This window comes from Aythya ferina (assembly GCF_964211825.1).
Source record: "Aythya ferina genome assembly, chromosome: 1".
Lineage (NCBI taxonomy): Eukaryota > Metazoa > Chordata > Aves > Anseriformes > Anatidae > Aythya > Aythya ferina.
This window is the reverse complement of record NC_140296.1, coordinates 203,272,810-203,280,812: the sequence shown is the minus strand read 5'-3', so window position 1 is coordinate 203,280,812 and position 8,003 is coordinate 203,272,810. Positions and strand designations below refer to the sequence as shown.

At 41.8% G+C, this 8,003-nt stretch overlaps 1 long non-coding RNA gene across 1 annotated transcript; it reads left to right on the top strand.

Moving 5' to 3' along the window:
* The first annotated feature begins 502 nt into the window (after positions 1-502).
* Positions 503-7,700, top strand: LOC311434320. Its single transcript, XR_014691384.1, has 2 exons — positions 503-684; positions 7,334-7,700. It is a non-coding gene; the product is annotated as an uncharacterized lncRNA (long non-coding RNA).
* The last annotated feature ends 303 nt before the right edge of the window (positions 7,701-8,003 follow it).

Here is an 8,003-nt window from a genome sequence, read left to right as displayed (position 1 = left end):
AGGGAAGAGGTTAGGAGTATCAGCTGGGAATCATGAGTGAGATTCAGCTAAAGAAAATGAGTATGAAGCAGTGAAGGCGGAGAAGAAAATATGGGACCTCAAGAGGCAGTTTTATGCTGCAATGGGACATATGAATGGGATGCAGCAGGATATTGCTCAGGGTGCCTAAATTTGCTTGGGAACTGTAGTGGTGCCACAGGAGGCACAAGTGTGGTGAGGATCCTAGACACCTGCTCAGCTAGCTAAAGCCTAGCCAACATAATCTTATTGCATTAAAAGCAGTTCACCTGTAAGTAGCCAAGGTGGAAATCTCATAATTACCTACTGAAAGGACACAGGTCCTATACAAACTGCTGATCCTTGTGCTGCCAGCCACTGCACTATGGTGAACCATCAGAAACAGCTGTAAAAAATACATCCAGCTCCATCAAAGTTCAGCTGGTCACCCAGCTCTCACCTGCTACCAGCTGCTTTGGTTCACAAGTGATTGGCAAACCACCAAATCAGATGTTTTATACACTTGGGCACTGGTGAATGTTCTGGATGTCCTTATGGCCAGGTATCCTGTCACAGCTCCTTCTTAGGTTTTTCCAGTGTTCTGGTTATCTTGCTCAGGTTGAAATCTGGACAAGAAAATTACTCTTGCAAAGCTGATGGATGTACAACCCTATGCAATGACCAGAGGTAAGGATGGAAGGATATGATGGTCTGACTTGCAATGGAGGAGAGCAGGTGGAGTCTGGGGAAAGACTGGTGCCTCCAGAGCTACAACGTTAAAGGCTTGTAAATATTCTCCATGATGGACAGTAGCTGGGCAGGTCTCTGGTTATGGGTAGGGTGACAGAGACTTTCTGCACTTGGTAGCCTTAGCTTTTCAGGTCTTGTATATTTTAAGTTTTTTTTTTTTTCTTTTTTTCCTCCCTTAAAAGACTTCTTCTGCAAGCTGAACAGGGATGAGTTTTCAAGTATTCATTAATAAAATGGAGATTGTCCAAAAAAGAGTAGAAATGATCTAGCAGCCCCTTGGTTTGGTGTGCAGAGAAAGGTATGAAAAGGGCACATAGTTTGATTAGGGGGAGAACAGAAGAAACAAGGGGAGGAGAGACAACCACATCTTTACCTAAGGATATGGACCGTAGGGCCAGGATCACACCCCTCAGGCTACAGAGTGCTGTTTTCATGCATTCATGCTCACAAAGGCTGGTTTCAGAGGCTGTGCCAAGGGAAGAGCAAAGCAGGTTTAAATTCCACCAGGTATCCTGGAGGAACACAAAGACACCAGCTCTTCTTGGTAATGCCTGCCTTGGGGCTGCTCTTCCTTTGAAGCCATACCTATTACTCATGGACTGTTATAGTTCTCCTCATTCCTGTTTGATTTCTGCCCCTCTGCACTGATCCTTGGTCTCCTAACTCTATAAAGCACTTTCAACCATCGCTGGGACAACAGTGCCATAACTCAAGCATCCTTTGCTGGCAGTTGCAAGTGTTTGTGGGGTTCCAAGAGCAAGGATTTTAAGATTCAACTGGCCAAAAGCAATAGGAGATACAGCTGAGGGATAATTCACCTTTAGCAGAGAGATGCAATCATTGATCTACTGTTCGGGTTTTATCCCTGGCTTAGTACACCTACATCAATTATACTAATTAATTCATCATTGCAGTACTATGTACCTGCTCTTAACTGATGGTCCTGATTAACTGCAATGTGTGAGTTAATTTATTTCACCAATGACAAGCAGTAGCACTTGTTCCTTCCCCAGCCCTGACTGAAAGTTGAACTTTTAAATATATACTCTTTTAATAAGGTATACATTGCATTGGATAAAATGTACTGTGATATATGTATGTCAGTGGACACATATGCTGTGGTTTTCACAGAAATGAAGAATATTTTTGTGTTTACATGGGCACATGTCAAGTGTGAATCATCTTCTTGTGTTCTCAGCTGCTCCTCTTCAAGGTTTTAAAAAATGCAGACCCCACATAGAGCTGTGGTTATTGTGCTAGGGACATGGCCACTTGAAAGTCCTTCAAGTTCAGAGACATCATGCCTAAATTCGTCTGGGGATCTGGACTTAACTAATTCATTTTCACCAGTACCCAGGAGTCTGATTTCCATCACACTGACAGGAGGAACATCAGAGTCCCAACTGAACAGCTGAGCAGTAAAATCATAAAATTAAATCAGGGTTTTTTTAATGAGGAAAAAAGAGACTAGAAAATATGTCACATCAGTGGCTTCGGGCACATGCTTTCCCTCACCCTCACTGAGAACCCCTCAGGAAGACCCAGTGTATGTTTTCAGCTGCAACTGAAAGATTTTTTCCCTGAGAGAGGCGAGTATGGGGGGGTATTTAAATATACTGCCTATCATTGCAAAATGATATTTCTGCTAAATTCACACCAGACACTTGTGAGAGAGCTTCCTGCAACAACTCAGTGGGGGGAAAAAAACCAACAAATATCAACATGAATATACCATATAGAGCTTGTCAGGCTGAGTAGCCACAGCTATTAGCTTGAGTGGGCATTTAGAAAAGTGGGACTTAAATAAGCAGCATGGTGAAAGTGTACCACAAGCTGACAATTTCAAGAAACCCTTTGCAGCGCTGCATTCACCAGCCCTGCCTTTCTCCCCCTTTTAATCCTCCTTGCTTTGGCTTCTTCTTGTCCTTCTGGTTCAAGCTCCCAGTTTGTAACAGACCTTTCTGAGGACCCTAGAGTTGCTGTTGTGCTCCACCCGGGACCTTCTCTAGCATATTTGCAAATGGAACAGATAAAAGTTGAGTGAGAAAGAATAATATGATAACCCAGCCCAGCAAAAGGCAAACATAAATGGGAGGCTCTTTTAGTTCACTCTCTGTAATTTCGGCTGGGTTCCTATTGCACCACCAGTCTGTGATGTCTTTGGCACCACACCTCAATGGCTGGACCCAAAGATCCTCTCTCCTAGGCATGTAGGGGTTCCATTGATGGGAAAAGAGTGCCCTGCTAACTAAAAGGCAGAAAGCTGGAGTATTTAGATAGGACACAAGGCAATCACTACCATTTGTCCTGAAAACCTTAGACTGGGTCCTTGGTTCTTTTTAATGGGGTGCACAAGTATAAAAGGACTCAGGCCTAAGAACTTAATGTGTCTACACAAGAGCTGGTATGCTTCAGCCTTCTGCATCCCCCATGATATCTGCCTTTCTTCCATGGCTATCCAGAGAGGACATCTCCTTCCCTCACAGGATTTTCCTTTACTGCCCTCAGGAGAACAGAAAAAGTCCCTCAACAGATCAAAGCCAAACCAAAACCAATCCATCATCCAAGGAATAACTGCAGCGAGTGTTGCAAGGCTCCTTGTATTAACTAACCCTCTTCAAAACACGTTTCAAAAGTGATTTATCTTTTCCTCTTAACACTTTTAAGCCAGTTGTCATTATAATGAGCTAGAACAGCAAGTCTATAAAAAAAAAAAAAAAAAAAAAAAAGAGCGAGAATTAAAAAAAAAAAGACAAAAAAGAAAAAAAAAAAGGCATAGCTATTTCCTCTATAGTAGAACAATAATGATATAGGTTTAGCTATGCTTGTTTAGCTGTTGCTGGTTTCATAGTTTTTTTCCTTTTTTTTTTTTTCTTTTAAGAAAAAAAAAGCACACAACATTTGTCTTCCTTTCACAGGGAAATTGATTGTTTGAAGGAACTAAGATTGATGCACCTAATATTTACAAATGGCACACGCTTCTGGACACTCTATTTTCTGGTGTAACCTAATAAGAAATTGATTTGTTATTTGCTGGGTCTTCACCATGTTCAACAAATTTTAAAATATTTATATATATATATATATTAGTACTAATCAGCCTTCAAAGTGATGAGCAGACTGACTAGAATTCTAATAAACTCAAATTTTGGTCCTACAGTATGTAGTAAAAAATGATTAACCTAAAATTTTTCTGTCATTCACACACACATCTAGGAAACATTTCTTAGTTAAGACTAGCTTTTCTGGAATAAGCAAGAATATGATCACTTTCTTCTGTGATCATCTGTTGTCAGCTCTGCATCCCTCAGGCTTTTTTGTTACTCTTGTTTTGATTTATCATTTGATCTCTTCCATTTTGTCATCTTTGAACACAACTGAAATCCAGCAATGAGGATCACATGAAAAAGAGTACATTTTTGTGAGTATTAAAAGCTGAAATAATTTAATAAGATGCTTTCCTCTCTGTCTCCCAGAATGGGGGATTCAGTCCTGATTTACCTGGCTCCTCCCATGGAGCTCTGAAGGCCAACACAACCATGCTCCTTACTGAGGCAGCACTGAAGATAGAATTTGTAGTCCCAAATGTGGACAATACTCACAGAAATAGGCTTCCAGCAGGATCAAGATGAGGGAAGAGGAAAGGTTGACTACTTTCGAGGTGCAATTGATTGAATATTGAAGTGGGAGCTGGGCCCTAAGAGCTGGAAAGAGGGATGTACACTAGGTTTATCATGTGGTTTCATGTAGCTTTACTTTAGTTTTCTGGTCTATAAAGCTAGTCTCAGAAGTACGTGCTGTCCTATAGTCATGAGTTAAGGTCCCAAAGGAAGCCAAGCCCATGAGCTGTGGCATAGGATCCCAAGAGCACAAGACCTAGGGCCAACCTGTAATAAACCTGAGCTGCGAGCAGGGAGGTGGCATGGGCTCACATAGCCTGTACATGGCACAGGCACAGCTGTGAGGGCTGAGAGCAGAAATCAAAGGCTTGAATCTTGTCTACAATAGGTGTGATTGGACAAGGCTTCAATGAAATATAGAATAAGTCAGGTTGGAAGGTATATCAGGAGATCACTGGTCCAACCTCCTGTCATTCTTGCAGGTAGGTGCCCAAAACTGGAGGCAGTGTTCTGGATTTAGTTGAACAAATGTCAGGTAAAAAAGGGGGGGATGAATTCCTGTGACTTCCTGGCTATATCTGTGCTAGTACAGACCACTATCTTGTTAACCACAGAGATAGTTAGGATGTAGTAATGACTGCTTTTTTTTTTTTTTCTTTTTTTTTTTTTTTTTTTTGTCAGCTTCTGCTGACAAAACATGCACAGTCTGCTCCTGAATCAACTTCTAGCACTTCAAAAAATACCCCCAACTTCAACTAAAAGAAAACTACACCTAGAGAAACCACACCTCCCATCTATACTCCCCAGCTAAAGCAGCATCTCCTTGTCCCCAGGTCAGATGCGGGGTCCTCAAAAACCCTGGGACTGCTTGGGTTTCCTGGGCTGGAGGCTTCCTTACCTGAATCTGTCATTGCTGCTTTTGTTCCCACCGTGTTTCTGTGATCACAGCGCTGCAGTGAGTAGCTGCTTGCCTCTCAGCAGACTTCCTGACAGGTGATTCCTTTATAACAGATTTAGGATAAAACAAAAATTGAGTTCCCAGTGACACCCTCCTTTTCTCCCTCCAGCATTTCAAGTCTGGGTTCATTATCACCTCTTTAATTGGGTAATTATAATAGAGCTGACAATCACTTGGTGCCATCCAAAGGCATGTTTGATCTTACTTTTTAAATATATATATATTAAAAAAAAATAAGCAGAACAATTAAACTTCCTCTGTCACACCCTTTCCATGTAAACCAGGGAGCCCAAAATGGGTATAAATGTGTGTAGACCCAGGAATAACCCAGTCCTCAGCCATTATATGACCTGAACAGTATCATGGCCTTTCAGATGCATGTTATCAAAGCCAAAAAGGGTGTGGGGGGACCCAAGTAGAACAGCATTTAACAAACAGAGAAAAGGACGACTACTCTCTTACCAAGACCAGTCGTAGCATAGGACTAGCTACAGCTACTTTCAGTATGACTGTGTAGAGCAGGGATGTGGTGGATCACTTCATCAGAGTCACCATGGGAAAAGGAAAAGCAGAAAGAGGAAGAAGCTCTTGCTAGCAGACTCTTAGTCCCAGGAGTGAATAATATTAATAGGCTGCCTGCAATCTATTAGGAAATGGAATTAATTAGTATCTTTAGATGAGTTTGTTTTGTGTTCTTTTAATTATGCACACAGGAAAAAAAAAATACCATCTGCCCTTTTGAAAAAGAGTAAAAATGCAATCACAGAGGAGCAGATGCCCGATGAAGGCAAGCAGAACTGCAACCCACAGCAAAACTGGTCATGGCAGAATCCTTAAGTGTCACACCATTTCCTGCAAGCATATTTTAAACGGCCAAACCATTTTTTCTCTACCTCCTGAGAGATAATATTTCAAGGAAAAAATTCCATGCTGCAGGAAGTCTCTCATCAATGCTAGAAAATGGTCTGTTTTGGTAACAATGCAATTCAGTTGGGATGTGCTCAGACTTCTGGATCCCCTATAATCACTGAATCATTGAGTTTGGAAGGAATCTCTATCTACCTCTGCTGTTCAGAGCAGGCTCAAGCATAACAGGTTTTTCCAAGGCCATGTCCAGTAGAGCTCCAAGGGTGGAGTCTCCCCAGCATCTGTTTCAACCTGTTTCAGTGTTCAATCAGCCTCACAGTGGAAGGCTTTTTTATGTTTAAACTATTTCATGTGCTTCTTTTTTTTTTTTTTTTTTTTTTTTTTTTTTACCCTTTCCTCCTGTCTGAACAGTCCCAGCTCTCTCAGACTCTCAATGGCAAATGCTGTAGTCTCTTAATCACGGCCCTTTGATGGACTCACTCCAGTATGTCCATATCTCTTGTACTGGGGAGTCCAGAACTGGACACAAAATCATAATGCTGTCTAGGATGCTGTTGGACTTCTTTGCCATAAGGACATATTGCTGGCTCATTTTCAGCTTGGTGTCCTGTAGGATGACCAGATCCTTCTCTGTAAGAGAACGTGGGACACCTCCCAGCAGCCCAGGCTATCCTCAGCCCCATCCAGCCTTGCCTTGGGCACTGCCAGGGATGGGGCAGCCGCAGCTCCTCTGGGCAGGCTGGGCCAGGGCCTTACCATCCTCTGAATGATGAATTTCCTCCTAACTTTTGATCTAAATCTATTGTCTTTTAGTTTAAAGCCATTCCCCTTGTCCTATCACTACATTCATTGACAGAGTCCCTCATCAGTTTTCCTGCAGCCCCCTTTAAGTACTGGAATGAGCAGTACACTGTCCTCCTCCATGTAGCCAGGTCCTCTGCCCCTTCCCTAGCCTTCCTTTTGATGATGATGCACAGGTAGAAACCCTTCTTATTGCAATTCATATGTCTTGTGTGATTCAGTTCCAGGCGGGGTATGAGCATGTAGGGATGGTATTGGGAAAGCTAGACTGTGTATCTCTCTTTCTCCTTGGTTACCACATCTGATCATCTTCCCACCTCCTATACATTTTCCTTTCCAGGTTTTAGCTTTATTGGGAGCCTCTTGCTTATCTGTGAAGAACTTGTGCTATCTCTGCTTGTTGTCCTGCACGTATGAAGTCCCATTCTGAACTAGAGTCCATGCAAATCATGAAACCCAACAAGCCTTTCCACTGAGAAGGAAGGAATTTGCTCCACAAATGCATGGACACAAGTCATTTCCCCAGAGGAACATCAGAAGAAAAGCTTTAATCTCCCATCTAACCCTCTGCATATAAAGTTATAGGTTATCCTTTGCTTTGCAGAGGCTACACTGTAATAATTGAGTCCTTTATCTGTAACTGCCTCCATCCAGGTTCCCCGGACTTTTGCAATGACAATAAAAGTTAATAAAAGCTTTGGAATATATTCTTATGTTGAATCCATATCCTTTCTCCTTATGGATCTTTTATGGACGATAATGCATCCTCAGAGATTTCAGATAGTTTGATAGCAGGGAAGAAACCACCTGGACATTTAATCACATCCAGTACACGACATTATGCACAGTGCAGGTGATAAAATCCTTTCATGTAATATATTTTCCAAGAGTGGAGGGGGAAAATGGAATTGATTTTTTTTTTTTTTTTTTTGTATTATTAATTTATTAATTGAGCACATTGGCCATGTTTAAAAGGCAGGATCTATTGAACGATGAGCCTGTGATGGATT